The sequence below is a fragment of the Mandrillus leucophaeus genome, unplaced genomic scaffold (genome assembly GCF_000951045.1).
Source record: "Mandrillus leucophaeus isolate KB7577 unplaced genomic scaffold, Mleu.le_1.0 Scaffold642, whole genome shotgun sequence".
NCBI lineage: Eukaryota > Metazoa > Chordata > Mammalia > Primates > Cercopithecidae > Mandrillus > Mandrillus leucophaeus.
In genome coordinates this window covers 349,466-375,212 of record NW_012106942.1, presented here as the reverse complement: position 1 = coordinate 375,212, position 25,747 = coordinate 349,466, and positions in this window count along the sequence as shown.

Sequence of the window (25,747 nt, the reverse complement as noted above, 5' to 3'; positions counted from 1 at the left end):
CAGGTGATGAATGCTGCCAAGACTAGGTCCTTTCCTTCAAGGCAGCAGGCTCCTTTCTGGCCCAGAGTGTGTATATAAATGTCATCTTGGTTCCAGGGCCTGGAATGGGAGCCTCACAACTCTAACTAGTGCCCTACCTGCTATGGCTGAACTGGTGTCCTAGATGTAAAACAAAGTCCTCCATACTCTTTTCTCTCTTTACCTCAAGCAGGAGGAAGGAGTCCCTTTTGGAGCCTCGAGCTGTACAGCCTGGGGTTAGAGGAGGAGTGATACCAGCACTCCCTTGGTTGCACCAGTTGTTGTCTCAGTATGTCACATATACCCCCAGTCCACTTTCTCTGGGCTTAGTTCAGCACTAGGACTCACCTAAGAGTTGTGGTCCTTATAGCCTAGACTTTGTCTTTCAAATTTACTTGGAGGCACAGAGTGCTGTGGCCCTCAATGGTGAAGTTTACAAGCACTCAAGTTCAGAGCTCTGAGACTGGCAATTACCTTCCTGCTAGGGCTGGTTTGAAAGTCTCCTCCTTGAGTGGACATCAGCTGAGTTTGGTCTGGTTTTTCTTTCTGCTCTAACAGGACAACACTGAGTTTTATGCCTCACAATTGTTGTGTTCTCCCTCCCGTAGCACCCACTGAGGCTCTCCATACCACGCCACCACTGCTGTGAGAAGGGGAGGGATGGTGTCAGCAATTCAGGACTTAAGAAAAAGAAATCTCTTTCAGTGATATGAAGTTTAAACCAGATATTATGAGCACTCACCTGATTTTTGGTTTTTATGAAGGTGTTTTTTGCTGCATACATAGTTGTTAACTTGTCCTTGCAGGAGGGATGATCTGTGCAGCTTTCTGTTTCACCATCTTGTTCTCTCATATACAAAGTCCTGTAACCCATTATTTTAAACAGATGACAACTTAACATCGATTGCATAAACAAGCAAAATAAAAACTAATAAAATCTCTATATTGACTTTGTCCATTCTCTTTTTAACTTTTTTTTTCTTTTGTCTCATTGTATTGTTGATGTCTGGAAAGTTTTTGTAGTTATTATTTTTGATTGATTTTTGTTTAGTCTTTCTACTTGGGATAATAGTTGTTTACACACCACAGTTACAGTTTTATAATATTTTGTATTTTTCTGTGTACTATTACCAGTCAGTTTTGTACCTTCACATGATTATTTATTTCTCATTAACATCCTTTTCTTCTTCAGATTGAATAACTCCCTTTATAATTTCCTGTAGAACAGGTCTGGTGTTGATGAAATCTCTTAGCTTTTTTTTTGTCTGGGAAAGTCTTTGTTTCTCCTTGATGCTTAAAGGATATTTTTGCCAGATACACTATTCTAGGGTAAAAGTTATTTTCCTTCAGCACTTTAAATAGGATATTCCACTCACTCCTGTGTGATTTCCACTGAAAAGTTGGCTGCCAGATGTATTGGTACTCCATTGTATGTTATTTGTTTCTTTTCTCTTGCTGCTTTTAGGATTTCTTCTTTATCTTTGACCTTTAAAAGTTTGATTATTAAATGCCTTGAGGTAGGCTTCTTTGGGTTAAATCTGCTTGGTGTTTCATAACCTTCTTGTACTTAAATATTAATGTCTTCCTCTAGGGTTGGAAAGTTCTCTTACTATTCCTTTGAATAAACTTAAAGATAAACCCCTTTGTCTTTTTCTACCTCCTTTTTAAAGCTAATAACTCTTACATTTGCCCTTTTGAGGCTACTTTCTAGGTATGATAGGCACACTTAATTCTTTTTTATTCTTTTTTCTTTTGTCTCCTATGACTGTGTATCTTCAAATAGCCTGTCTTCAAGCTCAATAATTCTTTCTTCTGCTTGATCAATTCTGCTATTAAGAGACACTGATGAATTCTTCAGCATGTTAATTGCATTTGGCAACTCTGGACTTTCTGCTTGATTCTTTTAAATAATTTCAATCTCTTTGTTAAATTTATCTGATAGAATTCCAAATTTGCTTTCTCTCTTATCTTGGATTTTTATTTTTTTTTTTTTTTTTTTTTTTTAGTGCCTTCAACAGAGCTATTTTGAATTATCTGTCTGAAATGTTGCATATCTCTGTTCCTCTAGAATTGATCCCTGGTGTCTAATGTATTAGTCTGTTCTCATGCTGCTGATAAGGACATATCTGAGACTGGGTAATTTATAAAGAAAAAGAGGTTTAATAGACTCACAATTCCATGTGGCTGGGGAGGCCTCACAATTTTGGTGGAAGGCAAAAGCCATGTCTTACATGGCAGCAAACAAGAGATGATGAGAAACAAGAGAAATGAATTTCCCCTTATAAAACATCATATCTCATTAGACTTATTCACTACCACAAGAACAGTATGGGGGAAACTGCCCCCATGATTCAGTTAACTCCCAAACATGTGAGAATTATGGGAGCTACAATTATGATGAGATTTGGGTGAGGGCACAGACAAACCATATCACCTTATTTAGTTCATTTGGTGAGGTCATTTTTTCTTGGATGATCTTGATGCTTGTAGATATTCACTGTTGCCTGAGCAGTAAACAGTTAGGCAATTTTTGTGGACTTCACAGCCTGAGCTTGTTTGTGCCCATAATTCTTGGGAAGGCTCTCCAGATATTTGAAGGTACTTGGTTCCCAAACCCAATAATGCTGTGGTTCTTGCAGACTTATGGAGGTACTGCCTTTGTGGATTTGCATGAGTTTTGTAAGAATTACCTGGATTATCACTCAGAAACTCTTGTTTTTTACCTTCACTTTCTCTCCATAAAACAAGTTCTTTCTCTCTGTGCTGAGTCTTTTGGAACTAGGGGTGAGAGGGCACAAGCATTCATATGACCACCACCAGTGGGACTGTATTGGTTTGGACCTGAAACCAGCAGAGCACTGGGTCTCTCTCAGGGTCTGCTGTCTCCACTACCTAGCTACCTCATAAGTTTATTTGAGGTTGCAGAGCTCTACAATTAATATATGGTAAAGTCAGTCACATTTGTGTCTTTCCTTTCAGGGTGGCAAATTCTCACAGGCCCCAGATGAGTTCAGAGATGCTGTCTAAGAGCCAGGAATTGAATTCAAAAACCTTAGAAATTGAATGTGGTATTCTACTGTGTCTAAGCTGGCACTTAAACCATAAGACAAAGTTTCTTCCCCTCTTCCCTCCCCTTTCCACAGTCAGAAGAGCCTCTCCCTGTGCCCACTACCAACACTGATCTATATGGTTTTTGCCAGGCTAGCACTGATGTTTGCTTAAAGCCCAAGGGCTCTTTAGTCAGTTTGTGATAAATGCTGCCAGGCCTGGGACTCGCCCTTCAGGATAGTGCGCTCCCATCTGGCCCAGGGCAGGTTCAGAAATGCTGACCAAGAGCCTAGGCTTGGACTCAGGTACCCCAAGGACATGTTTGGTGCTCTATTCCAAAGCAGTTGAACTGGTTCCTAAGATGCAAAACAGAATTCCCTTATATTTTTTTCCCTGCTTTTCTTAAACAGAAGGAATCTTTTATTGTAGCTACCACAGCTGTGAATGTGCTGGGTCGCATCTGAAGCCAGCACATCTCAGAGCCCAAGGCCCACAGTGAATTAACTGGGTATGACTCTTGGTTATTCAGAGCCCAGGGCCTCTTCAGTCTGCAGGTGATTAATCCTTTCAGGTCTCTGCTGTCACAGGGCAGCATTGACTTCAATGGAAAGCCTTAAGTTGCCGTGTTCTCCCTCTCCAAGCTCACAGATGTCTCTGTGCCACGTGGCCAGTGCTGGGGTTTGGGGGAGTATGGTGTAAGCACTCATTTGGCTGTCCTGGCTGGTGTCTTGTAGGTCATGATTCCTCTCATTTCACTGAGTCTCAGCCTCAATTCAGCCATACAACTTGCCTAGGAATTGTACGCCTCGTGGCCATCAAGTTCACCTAGGGCCACAGAGCGCTCTAGCTCATGATGGAAAGACTCACCAGAACTCAAACTCCAACTGCTGGGATTGGTGATTCCCCTCTGGCTAAGGGCTGTTTCAAAGCTCCCTCTTTGGGCAGACATCAGCCTGCTGATATAGCCTTCTTCTGTTTTCTGCTGTGACGGGGCAGCACTGAATTCAATGCAAAACCTAACAGTCACTTTGCTTTCTCTCTCCCAAGTGCACAGATTCTCTGTGCCACATGACCCCTGTCAGGGCATGGGAGAGGAATGTTATTGACACTTCAATGTCTTTTTCGGTGATACGAAGATAAAACCAGGTACTGTGATTGCTCACCTAATTTTTAATTCTTGTGACGGTACATTTGTGTGTAGTTAAAATTTATGTTCCTGGATAGGGGGGACAAATGGTATTGGCTTTTATTTGCCCATCTTTCTCCATCTCCCCTATTTGTTTTCTCCCAGATTAGTGAAAGAAGCCAGCAATCCATATCTTTAATTAAAATAGAAACATACCAAAGATATTCTGTTAACTATTCTTAAGCCAACTGTGTTGTCATTTTTCCTCAGCTTTTCAAGAAGATGATTTTTCCTACATATTATGCTGTTAGTTTCTGGCCCAAGAATCTTTTGTTCTCTGATAGACTTTGTATTCTTTTTTGCTTGGCCACTATGGAGAGATGTGGGGTGCTTTCTAAATGGCAGCAACAATAAGAAATAGGAAGAGAAACCAGATTCCTGAAAGCTAAGGGCAGAAGAGATACTCTTGTATAAACTTTAGTTAATCATTAATTACTATATCTTGCTGACTCAACATTTGAAATCAGTGAAACAATTTATCGAGGCCCTAAATGGGACCTACTAAAGAGAAAAATTAAGTGCCCAAAAGAATTGATTCTACTAGTCATTATGATTAATCTTTCATAGCCAAAGACAGTGAAACCTTAGAAACTAGATAATTTTTCTACTATGGTCTGATTTCTGGACTGATTTTTGATTATCTGAAGTCCTTATAGATAGGTAAAGGAGTCACTTTATTCTGTAGCCCCAGGTCCAAGTGAAACTTCTAACATTTGATCATTTTAAAATCTTTCTTTCTACTTCTATAAAGCAAAATGTCTTAATGTCCTTAACTGCAATTCCAAGACTAACAGTGTTTACTTTATCACTACCATCAACTATATATGTCCAGCAATAAGTATGGAGAAACCTTAGTGGAACATTCCTATCTATAGGTGAAATCAGTTAAATACCATAGTAGAAAATACCTGGGATATGAATGTATATATATATTTTTGTTTTGTTACACTATTCAGACCAAATCATGAAATAACAATGACTTCTGCGAAGGTAACGTGTATGCGCCTACATGCCTGTGCATGTTTGAGTTTTTATTATTTTGGATGGATCTAGCCAAGGTTTGGCTCTCCTTATGAATTAAACACCTTTGACATTTCTCTTTAATTAGTTTTATTAATATAAAAATATAGATGAGTAGTTTTGGAGGTAAAATTGAAAGCAGAATTTGTATGTTCCTATAAGGCTTATTGCCTACTAGGCAAATACATGAGCTTTGTACGTCACAAGGTTTAGCTAATTAATTCCTGTGACATAAGAAACACTAAATTCCATTGGAGTGTCTTAACTTAGAAAATACAGAAGACTCTAACTTAATTATCTTAGGGTAGAATCTTGTCCAGAGACCTTTCTTTGTTAAGATAACAAAAGCTGGCCTGGCGCAGTGGCTCATGTTTATAATCTCAGCACTTTTGGAGGCTGAGGCGATCAACTGAGGTCAGGAGTTCAAGATGAGCCGGCCAACATGATGTAACCCCAGCTCTACTAAAAATACAAAGTTAGCTGGGCATGGTGGCCCTTGTCTGTAATCCCAGCTACTTGTGAGGCCGAGGCAGGAGAATCTTGAACCCAGGAAGTGGAGGTTGCAGTGAGCGGAGATTGCACCACTGCAGTCCAGCCTGGGTGACAGAGCAAGACTCTGTCTAAAATGAAAAAAAAAAAAAAAAAAAAAAAGATAGCAAAAGCTGAAATCTGAAAGAAATACAAGAATGAACAAATGAAAAGAGATAAAAAGTTTTCCAGACAAAATCTAGATGACTATATACCCAGGAGATACGATGGCGGCACAAACAAGACATGCAGTTTTCCAGTGGCAGTTTTGGGATGCTTTTCACCTGGTTGTTATGAGATAATGTAGAAATATGCAGGCTGCCTGAAAGGCCCTAAGTAATCCACTAACCTCTGCTGTGGGCTATGCAGTTTCAACTGAAAAATGAATGGACACAAGATAAAACAATGGCCTCTTTAATCAAAGAGCATGGGAAGAGTGGCAGAGAGAAAAGAACATACCCAAATTGCAACAACAGGGACTCTGCCTCTGCCCATCAACTCATCTTTAAATGTGTAGGCTAAGACTGAGGCAGTTGGCCAAACTCCAAGTAATCCTTAATAATAAAGAGAGCTGACTTTCATTAGAGATGAAAATGTAAGTTTACACAGAAATAATGGGAGTTATTGGAAGAACAAAATCACTATGAAACAGATAAAAAATTGAGTAATATACAAGTAAAAGAAAAACTGATGGCAATGGGATAACAATAATTAAAGTTATAAGCATAACAAATATCTTCAGAAAAACCGGGAGGATATTGAATACGCCAAAGGTTGTTATAAGTAGAAATTCAGAGATACTGAAAATAAGAATCAAATTATTTTTAAAAAATTGAATAATTAAATTGCATAATAAATGGACATAGTCAATTTTTTTCCTTATTGAGGCATCTTTTATACAATAAAATACAATAAAGTTAAGTGTATAGTTTGATGAAATTTGACAATGTTATGCTTACATGTAACCATCACTGAAAAAAGAGAAATATCTTTATATAACCCCATAATATACTCTGAACCCTTTCCAGAGTTGTCTACAATGTTCCTCCAGAAATTCATCAATTACAGTTTGTTTTCTTACCTTGGCATTGGTTCCCCTGGGGGTTTCTCCTTGTGGGCTTTTGCACATATAGGTTGTAATTTTTTGTATCTGAGATGAGAAATACTTGTGAAGGTCACAGCTCAGAAAAGCAGGTCCACTAAAAGACTGAGGATTGATTATAAGATTATAGAATGCTTCCCATCACCCACACCTTACCCGACACCACATCAACAAGGCTTCAGTATAATGAAAGTGGACTACACCTAAAAGATCTCCAAGGCACAGACTCTATTTAAAAAAAAGATTTTAGGGAGAGCCAAAATACAAGAGAAACAAAAACAAAGACACTGGAAGAATTTGAAGTCTTTGGCACCTACAGTTATGATAAACATCAAACACAGCCCAACCCCCAAACAAATTAACTAGAAAACATCACATTAATGGCCTATACTCTAATTTCCTGTTACTGAAGACATCATGTCTGGCTTTCAATAAAAATAAAAAATATTAAAGAAAAGAAAAAAATCCAAAATCTTAAAAGATAATGCAAACATCAAAAACAGACTCAGATATGACACAGATACTAGAATTATCACACAATCATTACAATAATCAATAATTAAGAACTGTATTGGAATTAAGATATAATATGCAATAACAGATGGGTTACGTGAGCAGAGAGGTAGAAGCTCCAAGAAAAAATAAAAACCACTAACATAATTCCTTTGATGGGCACATCAGAAGACTGGAAATGGCCAAGGAATTAATAAGTGAGTTTGAAAATATGTCAAAAACACTTCCATAAGTGAATTACAAAGAGATGATAAAAAATACAAAAGAATATCTAAGACTGTGGGGTAATGTCAAAAAGTATAACATATGCATAATTAAAATGCTAGAAGGAGAAAAAGAGAACAGAGCTGAAAAATTATTTGAAGTAATAATGGCCAAGAATTTTCCAAACTTAGTGACAAACCTGTCATCTTAGATTGTGTGATGAGTCTTTAAATATGACAGCAATAGCACAATCTAAGGAAGAAAAATTGTTAAGTTGCATTTTATTAATATTAAAAACATCTGCTCTGTGAAAGCCAAAATTAAAATTATCAAAAAGCACCAAAATCTGAGAAAGAATGTTTGCAAAGCATTTTGGATAAAGGACTTGTATCCAAAATATACAAAGAACCTATAAAACTGACAAGATAAATAAAAGACAATTGAAAATGGGTAAATATATAAATCAACATTTCATCAAAGAAGATACAGCAGGGCAAATAAGCATATGAAAAAATTATATTTTAATTAGGTAATTTCAAAGTAAAACCACAATGAAATACCACTACACATGCACGATCATGCATTACTTTACAATGGAGGTACACATTCTGAGAAATGCATCAGTAGATGATTTGGTTGTTGTGCAAACATCATAGAACATGCTTATGTAAACCTAGCTGGTATGGACTACTACACACTTAGGCTATGTGATATGGCCTATTGTTCCTAGGCTACAAATCTGTACAGAATGTTATTGTACTGAATTCTGTAGGCAATTGTAACACAATGGTAAATATTTGTGTATCTAAACATATCAAAATACAGTACAAATTTGATATTATAATCTTATGGGACTACCATCACATATCCAGTTTGTTATTAACTAAATCATCTTTATGTAGTGCATGGCTGCATTAAAATGGCTGAAGTCTAAAATACAATTCCAACTGCTGATGAGAATCCAGGGCAACAGGAACTGTCATTCATTACTGGTTGGAATGAAAAGTGGGATGGTCATTTTGGAAATAGTTTTGCTATTCATATGAAGCTAAACACAGTTTTACTATACATTCCAGCAATCACATTTCAAGATGTCCTTCAGTAGGTGAATGAATAAACAAATGGCCGTACACTTACATAATTGAATCTTACTCTATAATAAAAAATAAATGAACTGTCAAACAACCAAAAGACGTGAATGTACCTTCAATACATCTTGCCAAGTAAAAGAAGCCATTGGCCATATTCTGAATGATTTCAATTGTATGATATTTTGTATAAGATGAAATATATACAAGATTAATCACAATTGCCAGTAGGTGGGAGGTACTGCTGATTGAATAAGTAGAGTGCAGGAGACTTCTTAGGGCTGTGGAATCATGCTGTATGATACAATGATGCAGGATAAGTGACATTAGGCATTTATCAAAACCCATAGAACTTTACAGCAAAAAGAATGAACCTTACTACACACAAATTTATATTTTAGAAGATTTGGGGGTTTTATAAATTAAGGCAGACTGTGACTACACGATCAATATGTTTTAAAGGAGTATGAAACAACCTTACTAAAGGGAATGTAGAGAAAGTGCTGACCTAAGTAACTCTGGAAATGAGTGGAGAGAATGTACAACTAAAAGCAAGAGACTTCACAAGCACAGAACTCTAGTTGACACAGTTGTTTCCTACAGGGGTACACACTAATTTCAGTATTACTACATATGTATACTGGAATTGAACAATTAAGAATGTCCATGATAGATGGTGGGAGCCAAATTTCCCATGTTTATCATGAGAATACACTGATAAACAAGGAGATGAGGTTTAAAATGATTCTTGAGATAAAAAGACAAATAGTTGGAAACATCATTAGAACTCATCTTTACCTGAATATAGAAACAGATGGTTACATATGAAAATATTATATAGATATACACATCTATCATAGTTTACATACACACATATTTTCCTTTCTTTATTATCAGCAAGACTCCAAAAGCAGTTGGCCCCTAGTAGCAACAAGCAAACCTAATTCCTAAATCTTGCTTTGTAGTACCATTGTTTAATAAAAACGATTAGGACTCTTTGGAGAAATGGCTTGTTCCAGGACTTGAGAGGAAAAATACAAGATGAGCTTGGGGGATCTGAAGTACCAGAAAGTAAGGACGTGCTCAAACAAAATGAAACAAAACAAAACAAAACAACACAAAACAACTATGTTAATGGAACAATGAAACATGAGGGCTAACTGAAAGAGCTTTCAATAGTCAGAGATAGAATAATTTGAGGAACAAATTAAAGTAGTACTGAATTATATTAATATATTGAATTATAATCCAACATACACAATTAATATCCATGCATTCATACTGATATAAATAAGTGATTGAATAACTACATCAAGAGGTGAGAATAGACAGATGGCTTATACAGAATTCTGGATAATTTATATAGAATCCCCACCCACAAGCGAAAAGGTTTTCTACTGCTTAAGAGTAGGCTGTGACTGGGTGCAGTGGCTCAGGTCTGTAATCCTAGGCTTTGAGAGGCCAAGATGAGAGAATTGCTTCAGCTCAGGAGTTTGAGACCAGTCTGGGCTACATAATGATACCATATCTCTATGAGAAATTTTAAAAACTTAGCCAGGCATGTTGGCATGCTCCTGTAGTCCCAGCTACTGGAGTGGCTGAGCTGGAAGGATCACTGAAGCCCAGGCAGTCAAGGCTGCAGTGAGCTGTGATGGTGCCACTGCATACTCCAGCTAGATAACAGAGCTTGACTCACACAATGTAAAGGGCCATTTGCCATCTCTCTAAAAAAGTATTTACTAAACATGAGCGGTATTGCATAAAACATGAATCTTTTCTTTCCTGGGACATGAGTGTTTGTCTACCTGCATTGAAACTTCATACAAAGTTTTTACAATAAATCTATTATGAATTGGATTTTGAACAGTCTGAATTTGGTGGGGATACAAATGGGAAAAAGACAATATCCCCGATTAAAGGCTTATATGTGCTCAAATATCCCTTCCTTTCTTCTGGGGGTCATCTATTTCAGTAGTAAGAATACATTACATTTTAGTAAGTAAGGTTGGCTTGCAAATATATTTAATGTTCCTATCAAAATCCAATTCACTTTTTATTTATTTTCCCCCCCACAATATTACAATGTGTCAGAGAAACATGGTTTGTTTATTCATGGTTATTCCTCTCTGTCCTACTCTTCTCTCTCATTTCTGAATCTTTCAGGATAAGGGTGGAAGAAGTAGGGGTTAGAATTTAGGTAAAATAAATTAAAGCATTTTTATTTGTATTTTTTGTTTATTTGCCTACTTTTAATTTGAAAAACTTCTTCTTGCTAGGTTCATTTTGCACAAGAAAACACAGAAGTTCTTCCTAGGACAAAAGGTGGGCATTCAGGCAGCCCTTTCATCTCATCTTATGCTTTAAAATGGTTCTACCCATCTCTCCATATACAGAATTGTGATGCAGGTGCAGCATATATATAAATCTATGTGTTCACATGTGTCCCAAGATCCTGATGGCATATGCCAAGGTCTCCCCAAAACTCTCCTGTCATGCTCTGTTCTATGAATAGCACTAAATTAGGGCTATTATTTTCTGCAGCTGGCTGATCATTTGGGCACCTTGGGATGCCCAATCTCCTCATTTATGGGTTCCTTCAGTCTCTCTGAGTATATCTCTTGATGCACAGTCCCTCAGCCATGACATGTTTTCCAAAGACAATGTCTTCCAAATATGATATATTCAACTATTTCAAATACGTGTGGTGACATAAGAGAGAAAAACTTTGAGTACTATTTGTAAAGCTCTTCAGGGAGTTTCCAGAAGTTATCTACGCTTTCTGTATCAACTGTTGTTTTAATCATTGTGACTTTACCTGTAATTATGGACTCATAAAAAAAATTCCTCATTATGGGACATACACAGTAATTGTTTGAACATCTATTACAGACTTGACTGGGACTCTATCACCTTCATGCTCCGGCTTGGTGATTAAATTAGTAGAACCATAGAATGTCATACATTTGAAAATAGAAAGTTGAAATGTACTTAACAAGGAATCTTTCAGCTGGTGAGTAAGTAAAGATATTTAGTGATGGAAAACACTATACTCTGCACTCTGAGTCACCACTACCACTAAAGTGATATTGGCAAGCTAATTAAAGTAATTATGCATATTCAACATTTCAAATATAGGAGTATTACATCTTTATTGTGGTAAAATACACATAATATGAGATCTATAATTTTAACATTTTAAGTGCACAGTTCAATGGTATTAACTGCATTAATAATGTTGTCCAACCCTCACCACTATCCATCTCTGTAAGTCTTTTCATATTGTAAATTAAAACTCTGTATCCATTGAACAATAACTCCCTATTCCCTTTTCCTCCTCATGCATCACAACCACCATTCTACTTTCTGTCTCTATGATTTTGACTACTGAGAGAACTTCATGTAAGAAATCATACAGTAGATTTCTTTTTGTGACTGACATTTCATTTAGTATGCTATCCTCAAGGTTCATTCAAGTTGTAGCATATGTCAGTATTTCATTCTTTTATAAGGCTGAGTAATATTATTTGTAGTTATATGCATGTTGAGCATCCCTAATCTGAAAACCCCAAATGTGAAATGCTCCAATACCTGAATCTGACTTTTTGATCACTAACATGATGCCACAAGTGAAAAATTCCACACATAAGTACTTAGCACAAACTTTGTTTCATTCACAAAAATATTAAACATATTGTATAGAATGACTTTCAGGCTATGTGTGTAAATTGTACATGAAACACAAATGAATTTCTTATTTATACTTGAGTTCCATCCCCAATATATATCATTATATATCATATTCCAAAATCCAATAATATAAAAAAATCTATGACACTCTGGTCTCATGTATTTCAGGTAAGGGATACTCAACCTGTTCCGCATTTTGCGTATCCACTCACCTGTAGAAAGGCACTTGGCCGCTTTCACGTTGTAGCCTTTGTGAACATTGCTGCTATAAACATAGGTACACAAGTATCTCATCGAGATCCTGCTTTTAATTCTTTTGGCTATATACTCATAAGTGGAATTACTGAATCATATGGTAATTCTATTTTTTTTTTTTTAGGAACCATGAGTATTACATTTAAATTCATCTAAGATGACTATAGAATACCATCTTTTTGTCTTATTGAATGTTTGAAATTTTGTAAGTGATCTAACATATCAAATGCAGATTTTGAGGTTTTGTTTTAAATAATATAATTAAGTAGCATATACTTAATATATGAAGTATATTAAATGTTATTTGTGAGTGATTCTGAATTATTTTAGATCTTAAAATGCCACAATTAAAACATTATAATCATCAGGATTTGTTACTCAATAGCAGTTACAATAACACTCAAACTTTCTGTTTCATCATTTTGGTTGTTTGTTTACACAGTATATAAGAGCAAGACAGTTATTGTTGATTAGTTTAGGGTGTAATATCAATCTACCATCCTAGAAAAACAATATCATTTGTTCTCAAACATTATCTATTCATATTAGGATGTTAGTACATTTTATTAAAAGGGAGAGACAGATTTCACACTAGGGAATAACTATGCATCTTTTATTTAACATATTCCCCAACAAAACTAGAATGTTCCAGGGGATTGAAGAGGATTCAGGCCAAACTCTGGGGCCCAACTCTATCCGCTTAAGAGGTTATAATTTCCCTTGCAATCAATATGAGAACTGATGGTACAGTGAATATATTTAATAGTTGCATTTATTTTGTCAGTATTTTGACTGATTCCACCAAATCTCTATCCTGATATTTATTCATTTGGTCCCCATAAGCTCAAAAATTAGGAAGTTTCTCTTCTTAATTCTGTCCATCCAGTAGAGGTCTTTAAAATAATTCAGCAGAGGCAAGTATTATTTCTGGTGAGATAGACTTTATACTCTATAAAATACATTATGATTTCTTACATAATAATTGCCTCTAATGTGTCCTGCTGGGATTGATTATAGTTTGTCTATAATTGAGTGAACTAACTATACAAGGATATTAGATAGCTACAATTTTAAATAAAATAGCAGATCAGTTTTCAGTATTCACATTTACATTTTCATGTTAATTAATGTCTTGTTTTACCTACCACAAAAGCAACTGAAAAATCAGAAGCAGAGAATGAATGAAATATATTTAGCTCATTCAATCTCCTTGTCCATTTGTATTTCTAGTTACGTTGTTGGAGAAAGTTATAAAATTATTTAATTTTTCTGGATCTTTTCAGTCTTTCCTAATGGAGGTTACTCACCCAGTCTAAATTTAAGTATCTTTTACCTTCCTTGTGAGATAGCAGGGAGTTATAATTAATACATGTGGAGTGTTTAGTTATCACAATGCCTGGCAAAGTTAATTACAGTTATGATTGTTAAAAACTTTTCAAAAGGGAAATATTTCTAAAATTTCTATTGTTACTTATTCTTAAATATTTGCTCACCTAATGGATCACATTTGGAAAGGCTTCCTCAGGATTTATTGAATAATAAGTGAATATATTTTATGTCCAACAACTGGCACAATTCTTTCTAAGATTCTATTAAGCTTATGTTATATGTGTATTGAATTGAGCCAAATGTCATAGTATGTCCTTCTTATCTACTGTGTATGGAACAAAGATGTCTACTGCATCCTTTTTCGGAAGCCACTTATTTTAATTGTATGGTTAATTACTATGGTTTCATTAGAATTTCTTACTTAGGAAGCATAGAATGTTCTTCCCCTTCAGTTTGCATTTAGGCTATGAGCTGCTGTTTGCTCTCTCTACTCGCCATCTTCTCTGGCCTCAAGGAAAGTATAGAAAAGTGGTATAATACAGGCTGAGTGAATGTACAACTTTATTTTTCCCACAAGGTATGTATGCATACATGTGTAGGGAAAGGAATGTTTTAACTGATTTCTCACTTGGACTAGCCCAAAATCATACTCACAAAAAAACTGTCACAAGGGTATTTTCTTAAGGTTCCTAATATCTCCTCTCTTGTTGACACAATTGCGTCCCTTAATTTATGTATCTTCCCTGGTTGACACATCTGCTTTCCCTTCAACTCTCTACTATCCTCTTGTAAAAAATACCTGCAAACCCATAAAAAAAACTGAATTAATGATAGGGTCTATTCTTCTTCTTGACGTGTATTTTCATTATTACAAACTCATTCAACTTGGGCTATAACCAAAAGTTGCACCTTGAAAGTCAGTGATGCTTGGTTACTAAGTCCATATCATATAGAACATCCTACTGTTTGATAGCTACTGGACCAAGTGTGAGCAAATTTTCTACAGGTTAGACTTCTTTTATTCAACGTGAACTGCTCCCTCCCTTCCCCACACCTTGTGAAATACTAGCATGCCTTTAACTCTTAAGTTTTCCTAAGAAGCAATGCGAATCTTCGAAGTTGATACAGTAAAAGGCATACTGGTGAAGCAACAGAAGACCATAAATCAGAGTAGGAGAGAAAATGTTTCTTTAATTAGAGGATTTCCATTCTACCACACAGAGAAGAGAAACTTTTAATTTTCTTCATGCTTTATCTTAGAGCTCATTAGAATACTAAAGCAACTACATTATTCTTCAAGGGATGCTACCTTTTCTAACCTCTGGGAATTGATAATTCTAAATTCTGGATAGTCTTTGATCCTCCTCTGAGTGGGCAAGTAGCTATTTTCCCATGTCAGTTACAAAGGGGAGTCTAAAACTGTTATAAAGTGCACCCGAAGACATGACATCTTATTTCTAACTGTATATTTGCCTCAAATGTGTACTGTTGGGTAGTCACCAGATAATTAAAAATAAAAGCAACCACAGCAATGGAACAAATAATTGAAATAGAAGAGTCTCCTGGTCATGAAAATGCTCTTAGGATCAATGTACTTTGAAATATATACCACCTATCAGAAAAACCTATCATTTTTGAGACTTTCTCTGGGAAATAGGAAGAAAATACACATGCACACACACACAAATTATGAAGCCTTATAATCTTGAAATGTTTGGTTTATTATCTCTATTATTTATAAGGATACTGAGAATTACCAGGTTTACCTAACTTGTCCAGATTCACACAGTTGGTAAATAGTGAATCAATATTTTGAAGTCAATTTTGTTTGATTTCAAAGCCTGTAGAATTACATCATTGTGCTCAAATATTTTTGCAAATACTAGTGCTTTAATTCCATGCCCAAACTTCCAAAGATAGATTTGATTATTTTATCAGGTAATAGGCAATATGGCTTGTGAATTCAATTTTCTTCAGTTCCGTACTCATGGCTCTCAACTCTCACTTCCATCTTTCTCATTTGTTTGTACTTTAAAACCCATATTTTAATAACATATTAAGAAAAACATAATTTTCTGTTATAATTTAACAAATATCTGTCTTGAGCAAAATTTAAAATGAGGTAGAAAGTATGTGCATATTTGCATAAGTGAACTAGGAAGAGATGGATTGCATAGAAGACTACTGTTAATAATATTTACACTTTAGCCAAACCATCTTAAGGAAGTTCAATCAAAACTCTATTTCTGGGCCGGACGCAGTGGCTCATACCTGTAATCCCAGCACTTTTGGAGGCCGAGGCAGGTGGATCATGAGGTCAGGAGATCCAGACCAACCTGGCTAACTTGATGAAACCCCATCTCTACTAAAAATACAAAAAAATTAGCCAGGCCTGGTGGAAGGTTCCTGTAGTCCCAGCTACTCAGGAGGCTGAAGCAGGAGAATGGCGTGAACTCAAGAGGTGGAGCTTGCAGGGAGCAGAGATCACTCCACTGCACTCCAGCCTGGGTGACAGAGCGAGACTCCATCTCAAAAACAAACAAACAAACAAACAAACAAACAAACAAACTCTATTTCTGGCTGATAGGAAATTAGGAATTGTGTGCTATTTTATAATGTTATTATGAAAATATTTTAAAAATCTACCCTATGACTTTATGATCATCAATAAGCAAAAGAAAGACAAAAGCAAGCAAATCAGCATTTTCTTCTCAATGATTAGTGAAAAATCCTCTTTACATTCTTATTCAGAATAGATGAGTGTTTGTCATATTGGCTATAAGTCAAAATTAATTTTGTTCTATTGGCTTACATAGTATGGACTTAGGCTTGTAGAGTATTTGAATAAATTGTGAATACTTTAAAATCAATAATATATAAATTCAAACATTTAAATTCTAACATTTATTTTTAAAATCAGAATATCTGACTATATCAAGTTTATAGGGCATAAACCAAATATTTTATGTCTGTCAGAATTGAGTCACCGCAATTTATCAGCAATGTGATACAGTTTGGGGGGTGAAAGATAATTCCATTAAATTGCATTTCTCAGTATCAGGCAGAAGCCAGATTTTTCTCTGGCAAATGGAGATCTAGGGTTATGAATTATGAGCTATGAGTCTTACAGTCATCAATGTCTCTAGTGCTCTATATTTCCAAATGCTAAAGCTAAGTGTCAATAGTTATTGCACTATTATATTTCTTTTAAAAAAGAAAAAAATATTTACCATATTTGCCGCTAAGAAATTAAGGAAATAAAAAACTTATGTTGACAGAATAATTTGCTTCAAGGGTCTATGCATTATCTTTGTCAAAACATAGTAATCTGTACTTCATTCCAATATTACATTCTATACTATTCATTTTGATAGCATTCTGGAAATTATTAAGCGTACCAGTTTAGTATGTGTTACATTTTATTGCTATTATCATTAACCAGGCAATATAAGAATTTGAAATTTGCTAATTATCCAGATAAAAAGGTGTTATGTAATAGAATTCTTCAAAAACTACTGTGGAAAGGAAGTTCTTGAGTTTTTCAGAATTCCAAGTTATAAGAAATATTTTTGGATGGTAATATGAATTATATAGTATAAAATGTTGAATTTGCATTTAAGAGCACCAAGATCCCACTACTGCTAGTACTACTCCTATTGCTGCTATTATTAGTACTACTATCCTACAAGAACCATATATTAAAGTAGGAGAAGGTACATGCTAATTTTAATCTTGAAAAAGAAGATCCTCTTTAGATCTCTTCATTATAAGCTAGTAAAATATATACTTTTTATTTCTCTAACTATTGATAACTTCTTTTTAGGGAATGAAAGTAATCAACATTCGTGAAGAAAAAATTTCAGGCTATATTAGCAGTAGGCAGTGCAATTTATAGACAGAATTTCTCAGAGTCAATATTCTAATTGAGACAGAATTGCATCATTTTCAATTATTTTCTATAAACACTGAAGTTTTAAATAATGTTCAGCATTATACATTTTATTTTTTCCATCTGAATAGACTTGGATGATTCTCCCCCAGGAACAAAGGTGTAGGAGCAAGGCAATGACTTTCTAAATATTCAAAAGTAATTATAAGGGGTATCTGTAAAAGATAACTTCATAGGAATCAAGTTAAATTCACTAAACTGACTACTTTGGGCATCAAGTGTGAAATGACTTATTCTTCCGTAGTTGTAAAGACATACCATTGAAATGAAAATTTATTATAACTAACCTGAAACTTTCTGATAAACCATGCGTTATATAAAAATACAGAGACATATTTGTATATTTCATGTTAGTTTCTAATGCCACATGAAAACGTATATATGACTATGTCTACATACAAATATAGGTATGTGGGTACATATAATATTTAGATATGAATATATATATGTGTATAGATGGATCACTAGATCTCTCCAAGGCATATAGAAAATCATACTATCTTATAGACAAAAATAAACGAGAAATGCCTACATGAATAATTTGTTCAAAAAATGTAAAGCCTAGCAAAGAACTGTTATGTCTTAATGTTATTTTTTAAAGTTTTAATTATTATGGATACACGCTATTTGTACATATTTATGGGGTCCATTTGATATTTTGATATAAGCATACCATGTGTAATGATTAAATCAGGGGTAATTGGGGTGTCCATCACTTCAAGTATTTTTAATTTCTTTTTATTAGAAACATTCAAATTCTACTCTTTTGATTATTTTGAATTACATAATAAATTATTGGTAACTATAATTACTTTTCCATATAACTGAACACCAGAACTCATTCCTTCTTTCTAACAATATTTTGTGCCCATTAACCATCTCTTCTTTATGCCACTCCCCAATACACTTTACCTCTGGTAACTATTTTTCTACTCTATCTTCGTGAATTCAGTATTTTTTTAGGTCCTATATATCAGGGGAACCCACGCTGATAATTCAACCTGAGTCCTTTTCTATTCCCCCTAAGTGTTGGCTGGTCTGAGAAATAAAGGGAAAGAGTACAAAAGAGAGACATTTTAAAAGCTAGGTGTCCAGGGAAACATCACATGTCAGCAGGTTGCATGACGCCCCCCAAGTTGCAAAACCAGCAAGTTTTTATTAGGGGTTTTCAAAAGGGGAGGGAGTGTACAAATAGGGTGTAGGTCACAGAGATCACATGCTTCACAAGGTAATAAAATATTACAAGGCAAATGGAGGCAGGGCAAGATCACAAGACTGGGGCAAAATTAAAATTGCTAATGAAGTTTCGGGCATGCATTGCCATTGATAACATCTTATTGGGAGACAGGGTTTGAGAGCAGACAACCAGTCTGACCAAAATTTATTAGGTGGGAACTTCCTCATTCTAATAGGTCTGGGAGTGCTACAGGAGACTGGGACTTATTTCATCCCTTATCTACAACTGTAAAAGACCAACGTCCCCAGAGCGGCCATTTTAGAGACCTCCCTCTAGGAACGCATTCTCTTTCTCAGGGATATTCCTTGCTGAGAAAAAGAATTCAGTATATTTCTCCTATTTGCTTTTGAAAGAAGGGAAATATGGTTCTGTTCCACCCGGTTCTCAGGCAGCCAGACCTAATGGTTATCTTCCTTTTTCCCTGAACATAGCTGTTATCCTGTTCTTTTTTCAAGGTGCCTGGATTTCATATTGTTTAAACAACTTATGCAGTTAACACAATCATCACAGGGTCCTGAGGCAACATACATCCTCCACTTATGAAGATGATGGGATTAAGAGATTAAAGACAGGCATAGGAAATCACAAGCATATTGACTGGAGAAGTCATAAATGTCCATGAACTCTTCACGATTTATGTTCAGAGATTGCAGTAAAGACAGGTGTAAGAAATTATAAAATTATTAATTTGGGGAACTACTAAATGTCCATGAAATCTTCACAATTTATGTTCTTCTGCCGTGATTTCAGTCAGTCCCTCCATTCGGGGTCTCTGACTTCCTGCAACAACCATATATTAGGGAGAACATGATATTTATCTTTCTGTTCCTGCTTATTTTACTTAACACAGTGTCCACCAGTTCCAACCATGTTGTTTCAAATGACAAGATTTTATTCTTTTTTATGGATAAATAATATTTCGTTGTATATATGCACATTTTCTTTATCCATTCATCTGTTGATGAACAATTGGGATGATTCAATATATTGGCTATTGTGAATAGTGCTGCAATAAACATGAGAGTGCAGATAACTCTTTGATATACCAATTTTCTTCCTTTTGGATATATGCCCAGGAGTGAGATTCCTGGATCAAATGATAGTTACATTTTTAGTTTTTTGAGGAATCTCCATACTGTTCTCCATAGTGGCTGTAGTAATTTATTCTCCCAACAGTGTATGAAGGTTCTCCTTTCTCCATATTCTCAACAGTATTTGTTATTGCTTGTCTTTTGGATAAAAGCCATTTTAACTGGTGTGAGATAATATTGCATTGTAATTTTAATTTGCATTTCTCTAATTAGTGATGTTAAGTATTTTTTTCATATACCTATTGCCCATTTTTATGTCTTCTTTTGAGAAATGTGTATTCAGATCATTTACTCATTTTTTAATTGGATTCATATCTTTATTGCCATGGAAGATAAAGAACTTAAAAAATCCTTCAAAAATATTAGAAAAGACTTCTAGTTACACATGCCATCTTCTTAACTATATTCCACAATTGTTAAACTTAAAAGTTTGATTTAACTAAATGTTGTATTTCAGTTTGATTTAAAACATAGTTTTGAATTATTATATTTTTATAGCATAAGGCATTGGAAGATTTTTAAAAACTGATTTACATAAAAATTAAATAATATCTATTAAGAAACACATATTTTAGTACAATCATTCTCTGCATAATGAATGTTGGTCATGATGGACTATATTTATGATGGTGGTTCTGTAAGATTTTAAATGAGTCTAAAAATTACTATCACCTAGTATTTCCTATAGTGTACCTTTAATCATTATTTTGGAGTGTACTCCTCCTATTTGTATTTTTTAAAAGCTAACTGCAAAATAGCCACAGGCAGGTCCTTCAGGAGGTATTCCAGAAGAAGGGATCATTATCAATGGAGACAACAACTCTATGCATGTTATAGCCCGTTAAGACGTCCCAGTGGAACAAGATGTGAAGGTGAAAGACAGTGGTCCTGATAATCCTGAGCCTGTGTAGGCTTAGACTAATGTGTGTGTTTGTGTTTTAGTGTTTAACAAAAAAGTTTAAAAAGTCAAATTATACAAAAATTTAAAAATGAAAAAGCTTGTAAAATAAGTACATAAAAATATTTTGTACACTATGGAATGTGTATTTATACCTGTGTTTTTACAAAAGAATCAAAAGGTTAAAAACAATATAAATGTTTGTGAAATAGAAAAGTTACAGTATACTAAAATGAATTTATTATTGAAGAAAGAGAAACATACTTTAAATAAATTTAGTATAACAAAACTTATTTCCAGTGTTTATAAAGCCTACAGTAGTGTGCAGTAATACTAGGTCTTCCCATTCTCTCACCACTCATTGAATTACCCAGAGCAACTTTCTGTCCTGCAAACTCCATTTATGATAAATGCCCTATATGGGTGAACTATGTTTTAAAATCTTTTGTATAGTAATTTTACTGTATCCTTTCTATGTTAGATACCCAAATACTCACCATTGATTTAAAATTTCCTATAGTATTCAGTACACTAACATGCTTACAGGTTTGTGACCTATGCAATCGGCCATACCATATAGCCTAGGTGTGTAGTGGGTTTGTGTAAGTATATACTGTACAATATTTGCACAACAGTGAAATTGCCTAAGGACTCACTTCTCAGAATGGATCCTTCTACTTAAGCAACACATCAATGCATGTCATTTCCCTTTCTCTCATCTATACACATACCTTGAACTTCATCTTTGTGACAGGAAAACATGCATAATCTAAGTTAGTGCTGTTAATACATTAGGACTAAAGAGTTACAGAGCTGACCTTGTCTTATCTTTCTTTGCAGGCTTTTAAAATAAGTTTGAGGGTTTCTGTTCTATGAACTAAAATTTAATAACATGCTTCTAGAAGGGAAAGGTCCCAGACTAAGAACATTTCTCCTTGAGAAAGTTCAGAGCCTGTATTTTCTAATAGTAGCTTCCAGGCAAAAAAAAAAAAAAAAAAAAGACTTGCTCTTCCTCTTTTGTCTCTTCAGGTAAAGGAGTGGCTTATATATGAATTGAATTAAGTACATAAAAAATGATACATTTTATGTATCGACCTACTATTCAATTTACTAATATTTTTACCTGTCTTTTAAAATTAGATGATTAAAATAATGTTCTGATAAAAGGAATATGTTTAACATAGCTCTTTTATATATAATTATTCTGTATTTTATAAAATGACATTAGTAACTGATTTACCTAATATTGGGGTTTATTATATTTATTAATTTAATTAGCATTATTGCTTACCAATTTGTATACAGTAGCAAATTATGTACTAGGTGAAAATATGAACTGCTTGTTTTTATACATATTTCCACACTGAGAATATTTGGAGTTTAACATTATTTCCTTTTAAAATTAAGATGCATGTAATAATCACAGCTGTGACCTGTTTTTAACAGTATGGATTCTGAATTTTAATCTAGTCTCCATACTTGAACTCAGAAAAATAAACTGAATCTCAGTTTCAAGACAGTACAAATTTATACAAAAACATTCTAATTATTCCAATTTTATTTCAATTCAATTACTAAAATATGTATTTGATTTTGTTTCTTAGTTTATTTAAGACAGGGTCTCACTCTGTCACCCAGGCTGGAGTGCAGTGGTGTAACTGTAGCTCACTGAAGACTTTACATGTTGGAATGAAATAATCCTCCAGGCTCAGCCTCTTGAGCAACAGGGACTATGGGTGTATGCCATCATGCTCAACTAATTTTTTTTTAATGTTTTGGTAGAGATAGTTTCTTCTTATTTTTGAACTCCTGGACTCAAGCATTCCTTATGCCTTGGTCTCCCAAAATGTTGGGATTACAGGTATGAGCTACTGCACCCACCCTCACCTTCATTTCTATTTAGGCATTTCCACTTCTTATAACCAATAATTTACTTTAGATTTCATTGATATCTTTAGAAATAAATACAGGCCAAACATATCAAACATTGAAAAAATCTAAGGTATAGTAAGTCATGCTCATTCACCAACAGAATATGCTACAAATGCACTAAGAATATCTGTGACTTTATCACCTTTTAAACTTATATTCATTTATTAGAATACACTAACAAAACATTGATGATTTCTCATTTGAAGAGTGTATACTATATTAGAAATTAAGATATATATATATACACATATATATATATATATATACACATATATATATATATATACACACATATATATATATATATATATATTTAGCACAAATGGTGTTTGGGTTTTATTCAAACTGATTTTCATTAAAAAGTAAGACACCTTACTTGTGTTTATGTCAAAACTGAAAAAAGTAACTAAAGACTAACAGATGAATCTATCTCCAATATCTAATCACTTCTCTAAAACTTGTCTGATTCTGTGATATGTTTGGGTGTGTGTCTCTTCCAAATATCATGTTGAAATGTAATCCCCAATACTCAATGTGATATATAGTGGGAGGTGTTGGATCATGTGGGAGCATTCCTCATGAATGGCTTGGCACCATCCCTTTGGGGATGAATGAGTTCTCTCTCTATTAATTCATGCAAGAGAGGGGTGTTTAAAACAGCCTGGACTCTCTCTCACTCCCTCTCCCTTACCATGAGATGTGCTTGCTCCTTCTTTGTTTTCTACTATGACTGTAACCTTCCTCAGGCCCTTAGGAGAAGCAAATGACAGCACCATATTTCCTGTGCAGCCTATAGAACCATGAGCTAAAACAAATCTCTTTTATTTACAACTTATCCAGTTTCAGGTATTTCTTTATATTAATACAAATGGACTAATACAGAAAACTGGTACCAAGGAGTGGATAGTTGCTATAAAAATACTTGAAAATGTGGAAACAGCTTTGGAACTGGGAAATGGGCAGAAGTTGGAAGAGTTTGGAGGTATTAGAAGAACATAGGAAGATAAGGGAAAGTTTGGAAGTTCTTAGAGACCAATTAAATGGTTATGACCAAAATGCTGATAGATATACGTGCAGCGAAGGCCAGTCTGATGAGATCTCAGATTGAAATGATGAACTTATTGGGAACTGGAGTAAATATCATCCATGTTATGTCTTAGCAGAGAGCTTGGCTGCATTGTGTTCATGCCCTAGGGGTTTTTGGAAGGTGTAACTTAAGAGCAATGACCTTGGGTACGTGGCAGAAGAAACTTCTAAGGAGCAATGTGTCCAAGAAGTAGCCTGCCTGCTTCTAACAGTCTATAGTTGAATATAGGAGGAAATAAATAAAATTGAAACTTAAAATTCAAAGGGAAGCAAAGTGTAAATCTTGGAAATTTCCAACTTGTTAATGTGGTAGAGAAGGAAAAAGCATTTTTAGCAGAGGAATTGAAGCAGGCTGTGGATCATCACTTACTAGAGAGATTAGCATGACTAAAACGGAACCAGGTGCTAATAGCCAAGACAAGGCTTGAGGCTCCACTCACTACCAACTTGGTACACTGTTGTCTACATCTCAGTTGCTCTAACTCCAGTCTCGGCTCAAAGAGTCCCAGATACTACTCTGGCCACATCTCCGGGGGCTACTTTTATATGACATTTGGTCTGCAGGTGTGCAGAATGCAAGAGTGAAGGAGGCATGGCAGCTTCTATTAGGTTTTTTACCATTAAAAGTAATGTCAATTACTTTTGCACCAACATAGTCACTAGATTTTAGAGGATGTATGCAAAAGCTGGGGTGCCCAGGCAGAAGCCTACAGCAGGGGTTGATCCCCCACAGAGAAACTCTACTGGGAACATGCTGAAGGCAAATGCAAAGTTAGAGCCACAACACAGAGTCTCCACCTGACACTGCCTAGCAGAGCTGTGGGAAGGGAGCTGCTGCCCTTCAGACCGCAGGATGGTAGAGCCTCTGGCAGCTTGTACCCTGACCTTGGAAAAACTAAAGACACTCAACTTCAACCCATGAAAGCAGCCATGGTGCTTTACCTTGAAAAGCTACAGGGGTGGGGCTTGCCAAGGCCCTGGAGTCTCTCTCACCTTTTGCACCAATGTGCCCTGGATATGAAACATGAAATCAAGGAGAGAATGCAGGCATGTCTCTCTCACTATGTGACAGGCCTGCCCTCCTCTCACTTTCTGCCATGACTGTAAGCTTCCTGAGGCCCTCACCAGAAGCAAATGCCAGCACCACACTTCTTGTGCAGCCTGCAGAACTATGAGTCAAAATAAACTTCTTGTCTTTGTAACTTACCCACTCTCAGGTATTTCTTTAGAGAAACACAAATGGACTAATATACTCCTTAAGTCAATAAACTGATCTGGTGTATTAGTTGAAGTTACTTTTATTTATTGGTAGGATTAAAAAGTAAACATACATAGAACAAAAATAACCCTATAATCATGACTGTCTTGTAAGACTTAGATTTACTATTCCAGACATTAATCTGCGATAATTTCAAATAGATTTCAAGGCAGAATCTTTGAAAAGTACAGCAATACTAAGTTCTTTTGGTAGGGAAAACATTGAGTCACCAATATATTCGTAGTAACACATTTTGTGAAACAATTTTTGTTATGTATTATTGCAAAACATTAAATTCTAATCCCCTTTATTACATAG